The 13,263-nt window shown below is 45.1% G+C and overlaps 1 long non-coding RNA gene across 3 annotated transcripts in view; it reads left to right on the plus strand.

Annotated features, from left to right (window-relative positions):
- Positions 1–2,116: 2,116 nt before the first annotated feature.
- LOC307197166 overlaps positions 2,117–13,263 on the plus strand; it is a 160,144-nt gene continuing 148,997 nt past the window's right edge. For 2 of the 3 annotated variants that reach the window (XR_013831337.1, XR_013831338.1), the window contains exons 1-2: positions 2,136–2,207; positions 2,868–3,016. This is a non-coding gene — a long non-coding RNA (uncharacterized lncRNA). Of the gene's footprint in view, positions 2,208–2,867; positions 3,017–13,263 lie in introns of all 3 variants that reach the window. The other variant, XR_013831336.1, reaches the window with a different exon arrangement.

The raw sequence follows: 13,263 nt of genomic DNA on the forward strand, positions 1-13,263 counted from the left end.
GGTTGTCGGGCCCAGAGACGCTGGTGGGTGCGAGTCTCTGGAACAGAACCGGGCTTCCCAGGAGTCCCCTACCTGCAGCCTTTCACCCCAGGGGAACGCGCGGCCTCTTGGAGTGGAGGGAATGTCATGGACACGTCGGACACAGCCCAGAGCCTGGAGCATTCACTAGAAGACCAGCTGGTGATACGACTACTGTTATTTTCACTGTGCACACTTGGGGCGGGGATCACCGCGCCGACTCGGCGGGTGGGGCGGGAGAGTGGTCTCCAAGCTCCTGGCGCAGGTGGCATCAAGCGCCCTTTCTCGCCCAGCACTGGCTTTGGTGGCCCTGGGGACCTGCGAGGGGCCAGACCTCAGCCCCGCAGGGACGCAGGCGGCGCACGGCTTCTGCCAGGGTCCTGGGGTGCGGATGCAGGAGGACAGAAAGCGAAAATGTGTTTGTCTTGCTGCCTGCGCAGTAGCGAAGGGTCTGCAGGGCCGCATGGGTTAAAGGCACTGGCAGCGGGGCCAGGGCATCTCTGCGTCTTGCTTCCCTGCCCAGGTTCCACTCCAGCCCCTGCATGAGCTGACGGTCAAAAACTAAATCCAACTCAATGGGAATCTTTTTTTCTCTCCTTCCTGAGACTCTTTAAGCTGGGCTTGATGCACTTTGATAGATACTGAGACACACCACCAACTGATGTTAAAAAGTTGCATTTGCTCTTCAGAAATCCACCTTTCTTGAAATTTGAAATTCTCCTTCTATCAGTCTAGTCTTGAGACAGCTTTCAGTCTCTGTGTGTGTGTGCACAAGTTGTGTGCGTGTGTATGTATACCTGCTGTTTTTTTGTTTTTTGTTGTTTTTTTGTTTTTGCGGTACGCGGGCCTCTCACTGCTGTGGCCTCTCCCGTTGCGGAGCACAGGCTCCAGACGCGCAGGCTCAGCGGCCATGGCTCACGGGCCCAGCCGCTCCGCGGTATGTGGGATCTTCCCGGACCGGGGCACGAACCCGCGTCCCCTGCATCGGCAGGCGGACTCTCAACCACTGCGCCACCAGGGAAGCCCCTGCTGTTGTTTTTTTAAATGTGCCTAAACTCAGGTTCATCTAGAGATGGGCCAAAGAAACAATGGTCTGACACAACACTCCAGAAGAAGCTGGCTATTCTGGATTTATTAAGAGGTGGAATTGTTCTGTTCTTTATGGGCAATTTAAGGTGCTTTTCAGGCATAATCTTGACTGCATACTTGCAGACTTCAGAAATTGACATCCTTATATGAGGAGGAGAGATTTTAACAAGCTGTTTAAACAAACTAGAGTGTGTGGTGTCCCTGTAATTTATGCTCAACTAAGCAGGCCCTTCCAGGAAAAAAACTAAGGTGCCAACATCAGGTGAAACATAAATCTTCTAAGATCTGCTGTTTGAGAGAGTCACTCCACAACTGGGCCAACACTCAGCGTATAAAACAGTGTATAAAATCTTGAGAAAGTTCTGTCTTCATCACTCTTCTAAACCCCCTCCCACTTCCAGTGCAGATAAATATTCTTATTCAAGGAGACTGTACAGAAAAAAAGAAACACTTTGATTCTATTCCAAGCCAACCAGTAGTCCAGATCAGAGGAAATAGCTGTGTAACCGGAGCAACTATGTCAGGTGCGAGTATCACATGGGATCAGGGATGAGGAAACTGCACATTGAATGGAAGGATTGCTAAATTCTCTCAGCTCATGGGACTACATGTGATTTATTTAGAATCAAACATCGATCATCCAGAAAGGCATATATTAAAAAGCAAAATTGTCCTTCTCCATTTCTCCCTATTTCTAGCCTTGCTCCTAAGGGGAGCCATTTAAAACTCTTTATCAGTTTTTGTTTTTTATTTCTTTTGGCCATCGCCTCCTAGTAGAGCTGTTTATCAATGTGGCCACCTCTAATGCTACTCTATCTGTAATCATTTTCCTCCCTTCTTCACTTAAAGAATCCAGATTGTGTTTGCAACCCAGTATGCCCAGCTCAGGATAAAAAAATACTACATTTCCCAGACACCCTTGCAGAAATGAATGGTCACATGACATGAATATGCCCAATGAGATGCAAGTGTCGGTTCTGGGGCGGGGCTTCTGGGGGAAGCCCAGCGTCCCGGATCTAAGAGCGTGGCACAGAAGACGCGCTGGGCCTGGGGAGGCCGACTCTCAACGCCAGGGCTTGTGAGAAGGCTACAAGGTCCGGGTGGGTTTCTCTCCCTTCTGGTGCGGGCTTGCGTAGACAGCTCGGGCAGCCCCTGGGTTCTTGGTCTCCCAGGTTCTTGCATTAGCATCAGGTTTCCTCCTCAGAGAGAGTTTCCTGTCCCTGTGGGTTGCATGGGGATCCCTGAATTAATTTCTGTGGTCACGTCGGGCTGACTTTGCCCAAACCCTTGTACTACTTGGACTTCAATGGATCCCAGCTCTGAGGCCAGGAGGCTGAGAGTCTCCTGGTGGGCAGAGACCTGGATTCCGTGGCAGATTTACCCAAGGATGGAGGAAGGGGCATGACAGTTAAAAAGAAGTGATGTTTGGGCCCAGGGTCCTGGCTGCTCACCAAAAATGAACTCTGAGTGAGAGAAGAGGATATAAAAGACCGTTCGTATACATTTTAGCCACATGCAAGTGATCACTCATGCAAATTCCACTTTACACACGTATGTAGTGTGCAGGCTGTTTCCAAGGATGCTACCACGTTACTCATGTACCATGGAGAGTCATTTCCTGCAAATTACAGAACAAATTCCTTTCACAGATATATGACATCACTAACGAAGTGCAGCTCAGATTTCTCTACTTCATTTGTAAACTGCTTTTTGATCTAACTCAGCATCTTTCTTTTTCTTTCCTTCGTCTTCCTACTTAGCCATAGAAGACCAAGGAGGCCATTGACATCATACAAAGATTGTTCTCACTGTGAACTCTCTTCCTGTGACAGGTCACATCCTCAGAGCAAATATCACCTTCTTGGAAGAAACCAGTGTTTTCTGAGGAACTCAAGGTCACAGCGCAGAGGTAAGTCATAATTTATATTCAAAGCTAATTGGTTGCCAGTGTTACATGCAAGCTATCCTTATGGGCTAGTATTTTGCTTTTGGAGAATACTTTCTTTTTGGGGGATTAATGCCGGATTTAAGCTTTTGAAGGCAAACATGTTAGTTTCATTTTAATAGGAACTCAGAAGTTCATGTGAGGTGTGTCATTTGCCTGAGCTGATCCAAAGTGCAGATTATTTTCTACATTGAAGTAATAGATTAGGAAGACCAATCATCATGGGAAAATTGCGATGCTTTTCAGAGGTGTCAGACTGTGTCATGGGATTGGAACTTCTGTTCAAATGAGGATACCAGCTCCTGTCCAGAAGGTTCAGTTTTCTCACAGGAGTTGCTTTAAGATGTCTGTGGACCCATCAGAAGGGAGTCTTGAAGGCTCATTTCCAATGCAGCGAGGTGAGCACTGTACCATCAGTAATATCAGGATGGGCGGTGCTGTCCAGCTAGGGAAGGAGACGCTGGATGAAATCATGTTCCACTTGCAGAGAGGTTGGCACCCTTGGCCTTTATGGGGCCCGGAACATTCTCAGCTCAGCGGGCTGTAGTTGGAGACAAAGTTGTCATCGGGGCATTGCCAAACAAGAAGACGTGGTGGTCAGTGCCCTCATGACTATCACTGATTTGTTCATTGTGAGATCCTTGCCCTGGGGTCGGCCAGTGGTTGAAGGCATGAAGCAGGTGAGATTTTGCCCAGTGTTCGGGAGATGTATGTTCAAGAAGAGAAAAAATAGTTTCTAATGTCAGAAAGCCTTTGGCGTGAGACTGAAGGACAAATCATGTGCATGTACAGAAATACAGTCTAAACCTAAAGGGAGGGAGTGGGCCAGCAGGGATACCAGTATACAGTGGCCACTTAGACCTTGTGTTCTCATTGAAGGGGAGGAGGCTGTCACCTTCTTTTGCAGAAATGAGAATACTAGCTGAAAGGTCGAATGCATGCAGCAAGAGGGTGTAAGAAGAAGATATAAGTATTTTGACATCACATTCTGGGTTAAAAAAACGCTGAGACTAACACCTATTTTTTTTACTTGTTGAGATAGAGTGTTAGCACATTAAAACCTGGGAAAGTCTCAATTATTAGGGTGACATGACAGTGGCAGACTAACAGAAAGCTGTCCACAAGAAAATTACTCAGCAGAGGTATATCATGTCTTAATTAAAAAGCAAACAGTCATTTTTCAATGTATGGTGCTGGGGTCATTGGACATCAATGGCAAAATAAATGAACCTTGACCTAAATGTCACACTTTGTACAAAAATTAACTCAGAATGGATCACAGATTTAAATGTAAAATGTAAACTAATACAGCTTTTATCAGGAAACCTAGAACCTCTTTAGGACCTAAGACTTGGTGAGCAATTCTTAAACTTGACACTGAGAGCTTGATGCATAAAAGAGAAAAAAAAGATAAATGGGACCTCATCAAAATTAAAGATATTCAATCTGCAAAAGACTCTGTTAAGATGAAAAGAAATTGTAGACTGAAAGTATTTGCAAACAACATATCTGACGGAGAAAAATCAAAGTTCAATAATATTTAAAAAAAGGTGTATTTTGGCAAGATTGGGCAAACAACAAAAAAAAAACATTTCATTGAAGAAAAATATAAATGGCAAGTAAGCATATGAAAAAGATGTTTTACATTACTAGCAATTGGGGAAATACAAACTAAGACCAAGACGAGATGAGAAATAACTACACACCTGTTAAGATAGCTAAAATTTATACGTGTATGTATATCATCATTTATTGTATATATATTTATGCGTGCATACACACACACACACACACACACACACACACACACACACACTGCCAGATGTTTGTGTGAATTTGGAGAAATGGATTTCTCACGCGTGCTGCTGGGAATGTAAAATGGTACAGCCAATGTGGAAAACGGTTGCGCCGTTTCTTCGAAATTCAAACATGAAATTCAGACATTGACCATGCAAGCCAGCAGTGGCACTCCTGGGCGTTTACTTCTTTTATTACTTACTTACCTGTGCATGAATGTTCATAGCAGCTTTATTTGTAATAATCTTAAACTGGAAACAATCCACAGGTCCTTTAACGGGTGAATAGTTAACACGCAGAACATCCGTACCATGGGACACTACTCGGCAATAAAAGGAGTTTAAGAAAAATTGTTTTGTTTGGCCGAGCGTCGGGGCATGCCGGGATCTTAGTTCTCCCACCAGGGTCCGAACCCCGGCCGCCTGCAGCGGCAGTGCGGAGTCCTAACCACTGGACGGCCAGGGAAGTCCCTGGAGGTACTGTTGATACAGCAGCTTGAATTGATCTCAAGGGCTTTAGGTTGAGTGAAAAAAAACCACCCCAAAAGGGCCAAAAAGGCCATGCATACTGTTTCCCCATATATAACAGTTTTTGAAATGACAGGTTTATAGAGCTGGAGAGGAAATTGTTGGTCACCAAGAATTCGGGGTGCTGGTGAATTGCTGGATTCCAGAAGGTCATGAGTGTTGCCCTTGAAGCTGTCTCTGGGCCTCCCCCAGAGACAGTGTCTGTTGGCACTGCCAGGTCAGGAGATCTTCACCCAGAAGTTTCTCTCTGCCCAGTGCACACCATGGACTCTGGCTGTCTTTCCAAACTCTGCACTTAGTTCTCTCCTGGGCTCCTAGTCAGTGTAGTGACAAGGGTCGGGTGGGAAAGCAATCTCAGGAAACATGGGACCAAATAGAGCTTCATTTCTCATTCAGCACATGGACGTCGGTTGTAACACCCACTGAGTGACTGACCACTGCACTGAATTTTGAGATTAAACGGAGGGAGGATGGCTTGTCCGAGCACGAGGCATTTATCGGTACACGTCCCTGGGGCTTCATGACATGGTCCTACATTCTGATACAGCATTTTGTGGTCAGCTGGCTCTGGGACAAAATGAGGATCTGCCAGCAGATGTTCATGACTTTCAATATAAGCTTTCAGACAAAATTTGCCTTCCGTTTGGCTTGAGGTGTGGTGGGTCAGAAGTCTAAACCTCCTAGAATTCCCAGAAGGATTTGCCACATGAATTGCGAGAGAGGACAGAGCCTTAAATTTTTTGTAAATCGATCTTCAGGAGATGTCATAAACCTGTCTGTAATTAAAGCTTACTTAAGAGTTGCATTTCCTTTAATTGCCTTTTCTGTATTTGAAACACAAGGAGGATTTAAAGATCTACTTAGAAGGTTCAGTCTGAATGTTTTAGTCTCAAGTCTGTCTGGCTGTGTGTCTGCTCCCTTCAAATGGAGAATATTCTTGTGCTACAGCAGGGGTTTTAAGGAAGGTTGCCTAGGCCTATACTTCCATCTCAAGGTCTCAGTGCTAGGCGTGCTGGTTGCTACTGAGGTATCATTGTTCCTAAGCCAACTTAGTAAAGAGAGCTATGAAATGTACATATGGATACTAGCCCTTGTATCCACACACACACACATCCATCTATCTATCTGTCTATCCATCCATCCATCTATCCATCCATCCATCCATTCACCCATCATCCATCCATCCATCCATTCACCTATCATCCATCCATTCATCTATCCATCCATCCATTCATCCATTATCCATCCACCCATCCGTCATCCGTCCATTCATCTATCCATCCATCCATTCATCAATCCATCCATCCATCCATTCATCCATTATCCATCCACCCATCCGTCATCCGTCCATTCATCCGTCCCTCACCTCTCCCCCGCCAAAACATGATTCATACTGATAACACTGATTCCAATAAATCACCAGGGTTCACGCTAACCTTCCCCCTTTCCTTATTTTTAACTTCTTTTTCTGACGATGAGAAACCTGGTTTTCATGTTCTCATACATTTACGTATTTCTTCAATCCTAGTGTGTGTGGTTTCAGAATTGCTAGTTGTTTATAGCCTTACACTATCCAATCAATACAGTGTCTAAAGTTACTTAGACTAGATCTTTTCTTTCTTGCTTCCTTTAGGGTGGCAGGTTGCTCATTTGTACTATAGTTTGGCTCATTATTACCATTTATATTCCATTTTGGGTTGTCCTACATCCTGAGTTTTAAAAAATCATGTGTTTACTTTTAGAATATCTGAAACGCTGCTCTGGTTCTGAGTCAGAGCTATACAAATTGTCTGCTCAGAGAGGTGCGCCTTCCCCCTTCATCCCTACTCCCCCGTTCCCATACCCCCCTTCTTTCCACACCAATCTCTTTAGTTTCTGGTTTTCCTTCCTATAATGATTTTGCACCAATAAGTAGATACCCGTGCATTTTCTTAGATCTTCTTTCTGACATGAACGAGAGTGTATTAGGGACGCACTTTTGTACACTTAACAGTATAGCGTGGAAATTCCTCCAGTTCGGGTCCTCATTCTTTCTTCATCCCCCTTTTAAATAGATTTTGTGTTTTAAAGCAGTTTTAGGGACTTCCTTAGTGGTCCAGTGGTTAGGACTCCGCACTTTCACTGCTGAGGGTGCGGGTTCAATCCCTGGTCGGGGAACTAAGATACCACATGATGCAAGGTGCAGCCAACAAAACAAAAACAACAACAAAAAACCCCAGCAGTTCTAGGTTCACAGCAAAATTGAGCAGAAAGTACAGAGAGTTCCCGTATACCCCCCGCACATGTCTCAACTTCCCCCGCCGTTAACATCCCACACCCCATTCTTTTTTATACCTGTGTAATGCTTCATTTATAGACGTGCCACCAGCTATTCAGACCCTCCCCTATGTGGAGATATTTTTTATTGTTTCCAATATTTTGCAGCTACAAACAGTGCTACAAGGAGTAAACTTGTATGCATGGATTTTTAGGTATTTGGAGGAATATCTTCAGGGTGGCTTCCTAGAAACGGGATTTCTAGGTCAAAACATGTAAGTGCGTATGACGTTTTCTTACGTTTCGCCAAGTTTCCCTCCAGAGGGGCGGTGCCAGTCTGGACTCTCGCCATCCATATACAAGAACGCTTCCACTCAGCCTCGCCAGCAGAATGTGTTGGGGTGCTTTTTAATTTTTGCCAGTCTGTTAGGTGAGAAATGGTATCTCAGTGTTGTTTCAGATTGCATCTAATTATAAAGTCAGTCTGAACCCTTTTTTTCTTATGTTTGGGAGCCATTTTTGTACCTCGTGAATTTTCTGCTCACATGTTAGTTACATTGCTGTTTGAGTTTGAGAAGTGCGGATTTCAGGGGGAATTCAATTTCTTGTTCAAAAACATGTAATTGGTTTCAGGTTAAGTACTGGTACCTGAATCTGACAGTGCCCTGAGAAACTTTCAGCAGTGGCCGTGACATGTGGTTTGGAGGGTGTGCGCTGCTGGGGGCTGGGCAGCATTGCATTGGGATCGGACTGGTCTTGGTATCAAGAGGGTTTGAAAGAGATCTTGGGGAAGTTCATTCCTGATTTCTAATGGCAGTCCTTCTTCCCATCACAGAGAGACCCTTCAGATCTGAGAAACCTCATAGGACAGTGGGGCAGAGAGGTTCAGAGTGAGGACTAAATTCCAGCTGCCTGGGTGTGAATGTCAGTCACCCCCCAACTACCTGTGCAACCTTGGGCTTGCCATGTGTCCTCTTGGTGGTCAGTGCACGTTTGTTGGGGGAACAGTTGAATTTAGACGTAGTGTAAGACTCTGATCCGAAAATGAAGTATGTGGGGTTGTCAACGCCAGAAGGATGGGTGACACGGCAAATAAAAGTGTAATGGGTATGAAAGCTTAGGACCTTTAGGGACATGTGTCTAATTCTGGGAAAGGTTTCCTCCTCCTGCCTGGCATTAGAGGTGATTTATCATTTCAAGTATATATGCTTTGTCTTGTGTTTCCATAATGCCAACCGTCTACCATTTTGGTGACTTTACTTTTTGTCATATCAGTGATGGGCCTGATCTGTTTTCTTTTTTTTAATTAGAGTGTATTTGGTTTACAATGTTGTGTTAATTTCTGCTGTACAAAAAGTGACTCAGTTATACATATATATGCATTCTTTTATATATTCTTTTCCATTATGTTTTATCCCAGGACATTGAATATAGTTCCCTGTGCTCTACAGTAGGACCTTGTTGTCCATCCATTATGGTCGGTCATCTTCATGAATTTAACTACGATATGCACCCCATGTAGAATCATTTACTCACAACTTAAGTCAACTCACTTTAAAAAACATGTAAATTCATCTAAAAAGGAAGCTTGACATCCACCACCGTAAATAGAAAACTGACTTGTGATAAAGAAAAGGTTGTCATAGATATAAATACCACATATGCAAAGCAACAATATTGAATTCCATCTAGGTACCATTGCTTACAGAAGGGGCTGGGCTGGAGGCCTGCTCTCTCTATTTCAAAGGAGAAGAGTCAGTGTTACAGAAAGGTTAGCACTGAACTGAGACTTCTCCTTGACGTCTCAGTACAGAGGGTTGCAGGAGAACTTGAAGGAGACAGCTATCTTACTCGGTCACTCAATGTTATTTAAGATCTGGTCTGTGCATCAAACCATATCTAGAACCAGGAGCAATGTCAGGCCTTGGAAAAACTGGCCCACAATTTCTTCATCATCAGAAATTAGAAAAACTGAGGCTCAGATGTACCCAAGTCAGCCCCTTGGTGGTCAGCCTCAATGGTCCAAGATCCCTGACTCAGACTCAAGAAATCTAGTTGACTCCTTCAGGGTTTGTAGTTTGTAGTTCCTAGAGATGGCTAGAATGTAGTTTTCATTTTACAGGTATTTTCTGACCATCTGTTATGTGCAAATTCTGGTTAATTTCCCCCCTACCTCTCTTAGTTTGTTCATCCATTTGTTCGTTCGTTCATTCATTCCTTCCTTCCCTTCTTCCCTCCCTCCCTCCCTCCCTTCCTCTCTCTCTTTCTCTCTCTCTCTCTTTTTTTTTGGATAAATAATCCTGACCCTCATGGAACTCACAGACTCTCTAGAGGTAGAGAGAAGGCAAATGTGTAAATTAACAAATATTCTTCCCTAGGCAAAAATGTAGCTATTGAATAAATGAATCCAGAAATAGATATGATAGCAGGATTCAACATTCCATTTAGGAATTCTAGAATGAGATGAAGCAATACTGATGAGCTTCTGCAGAAGGCATCAGGATTTTCTTGCTGAACCAAAGAAGACTGTCCATCAACATGAGTCAGCAGAGTACCTACTATGGAGGCCTGTGTGGCAGCTTCAAGGGAGACAGAAACGTCTGAGCTGGGGGTTCTCTGACCATACAAGCTGCTGTTCAAGCCCCCGAGGAAGTGTTGTGGACAGGAAGTGACCTGAGAAAGAGAAGAGAGAGGACAGTGAAGTCCAGGTGGAAAACCAGAGGAGCCTTCCTGGAGGAGGAGGCTTGGGAGGATGAGTGGGGCTTGGCTTGATGAATGCAAGCTGGTGAAGGTCCACTGCTCTTCGTGGGGCATTAGTAAAATGGGATTGGAAGTTCCACTCCCTGGAATGTCAACTCTGCCTGTTTCAGCATCTCGAAAGTTCCTAAAAACTTTTCGTCCACCCGTCTAAATTCCTCACAACAGTTTTCAGAAGTACTCATGAGAAAGCCCCCCACTTTCCAGATGAGAAAAAGGAAAGTCAGGAAAGTGAAGTGGCTTTCACAAGAGAGCAAAGTTAAGGAAGCTGGTTTGAAGCCAGCTCTTTCCGTCCCCGGAGTCTGATTTCGCACTCTTGTGCTCTGTTCAGAAAGGCAGCATCACAGAGCGTTTAAGCCCAAATGCACACCAGCAGGCGAATGGAGACGCAGGTGCGCCTGTGTTTATCCAAGGACGCATTCACCGGCCATGGAGAGTATAATTAGCGCCGCGCGTTTCAACTTGGACCCGCCTTTAAAGCATAAGACTGAATAGAAAAACGGAAAAGCAAGTTGTCAGAGTGTACCTAGACCAAGATGTCACCGCACGAGCTTAAAACGTGCCAAGTAATTTCATGCATTTCTGTGAGTACATATGTATGTGGTAAAAGTAGAAAATAAAAAATATGCATGGAAATAATACATATAAACATCAGGTTGTCTCTGGGGAGGGCAGGGGGTGGGTGGGATGAGGTGGGTGTCCCCAGGGAACCTTAGGGCCTCTCTGAGACTTACTTCCTAAGCTAGGTGGTGGGACAGAATGGTTGGTATTTGCAATATTTAGCTGCCTGATGTATTTAACCATTTTCAAGCGATGGCCATATAGTGATCACACTGGCGCATTTTCTGTGGACTTTGAGACGAGGAACTTGAAGGGGTTGGAGACATATAGATGAATTTACATGGGCTCTGGCTCAGTTTTGCATGTAATGCGCATCAACTATTTGATCCACTGGGCTGCATCCTGCATCGGGGACCCCCACCCGTCAGCTGAGGCTTTCTTAGAGGCAAAGTACAATGAGTCTGTTCTTGGCCCTTGTTTCTGATGGAATTAGACTGAGAAAGTTGTATACAGCTGTGTTCACTATTCCCAAATCAAAGAACCAGAATTCAAACTAATTACTCAGCTCCGAACATAAGATCCAGGAAGAACAACAGTACTGGGGCTGGGAATGGGAGTGTCACTCATTCGTTCAATCAATATTTCCTGAGCAAACATAAGATCCAGGAAGAACAACAGTACTGAGGCTGGGAATGGGAGTGTCATTCATCCATTCAATCCATATTTCCTGAGTGCTGACAGCGTGTCAGGAATTCTACCAGGCATTGGGGCTACAGCAGGAAACAATAGCAATGTGATCCTTGCCCTGGTGGAAACGTACACTCTATCAGGGGAAACACCTCCTCCCTCCAAAGTAAGCAAACCTATAGAGATAATCAGTACAGACATTAGTTAAACCATTGCCAAAATACATACGTATATTTGCCAAATCTGATTTGCTTGCAATAAAATAACACATATCTATTTTTCATTTATTAAATGTTCGTTGAGCACCTACTCTGTGCTAGCCACTGTCCTAAACACTGAGGTTGCGGCAAAGATCCTGAGGCTGCCTCTGATTGGCCTGATTTGAGGCAGAAGCTCATCTCTGAACCAATGACTGTAAACCCAAAAGATGGGATACTCTGATTGGCTAAGTCTGGTCACATGTCCACTAAGCCTGGTCACGTGTCCACCCCTAGAAAATGTGGGCTCAAGTCAAACCACACGGGCTGAATCAAGCCAGGGTGGCTTCTCAGAAAGAAAGTAGGAGACTTTTCCGTGAACGGCGGAGGATACTAGATGTTAGTGATGAGATGCCGCTGAAACGATCTCCAAGCTCTTTCTCTGAGGTTCACCACAGCCTTTCCTTTTGCCCTGTTACTTCAGAAACACATTCTGAACCAGAACTCCTTGCTCAACTTGTGCTTGCCGTCTTGGGCTCCTGGCTGGGTGGTTTCCAGGAATAGCATGCCAGGAGCCTGAGCTCACAGGAGACATAAAGGGCTCCCTTTTCTGGGGTGCTTTCTTTTGATGTTATGGTTAATCATACACATGCGTGTGCCTGGGACGTCTCCGAGGCAGGACGCCCCATCTGCTGCAGTGCACTCAGATGACAGAGAAGCCAATGCACTGTCTATCTTCAATGTTCCTGGCGTGCCAATCAGGTTGCAGCTCATCGATGAAGACATCTGATAACAACCCCTGCTGCTCTCTTTACAAAGGCACACTTACCGATTCACGAGTCTCCCGAAAGGTTGACCAGCCCTGTCATCTAGGCAAGACAGTATTTCCTCTCTAAATCTGCAGTCGTCCTTTGCTCCTGCCGTAACAAGTGACCACGGACTTAGTGCCTGAAAACCACACACATTTACTGCCTCACAGTTTTGTAGGTCAGAAGTCCAATGTGAGTCTCATCCAGGTGTCGGCAGCGCCGCATTCCTTCTGGAGGCTCTCGGGGAGAATACGGTTTTTTGCTCATTCAGGTTGTTTCTTATGGTTGTGGGCTGAGGTCCCTGTTTCTTGGCTGGCCGTCCACTGTCCTCAGCTTCTAGACGATGCCCTCATTCCTCGCCTCAGAGCCCCCTTGGTCCATCTTCAAAGCCAGTCATGGTGGGTTGGTCCCTCCCATGCTTCCAGTATCTTCTGCCTCTTCTTCTGCTACGGCACCTCTGTGTCTGACTCTTTGGCCTTCCTCTTCGCGTTTAATGGTTCACGTGATTACATTGGGGCTGCAGGGATAATCCAGGCTAACCTCCCTTTTGTAAGGTCCCTAACCTCAATTCCATCTGCAAAGATCCTTTTGCCACAGGACGTAACATACTCACGGGGTTC

Source organism: Stenella coeruleoalba (genome assembly GCF_951394435.1).
Source record: "Stenella coeruleoalba genome assembly, chromosome: 14".
NCBI classification, from domain to species: domain Eukaryota; kingdom Metazoa; phylum Chordata; class Mammalia; order Artiodactyla; family Delphinidae; genus Stenella; species Stenella coeruleoalba.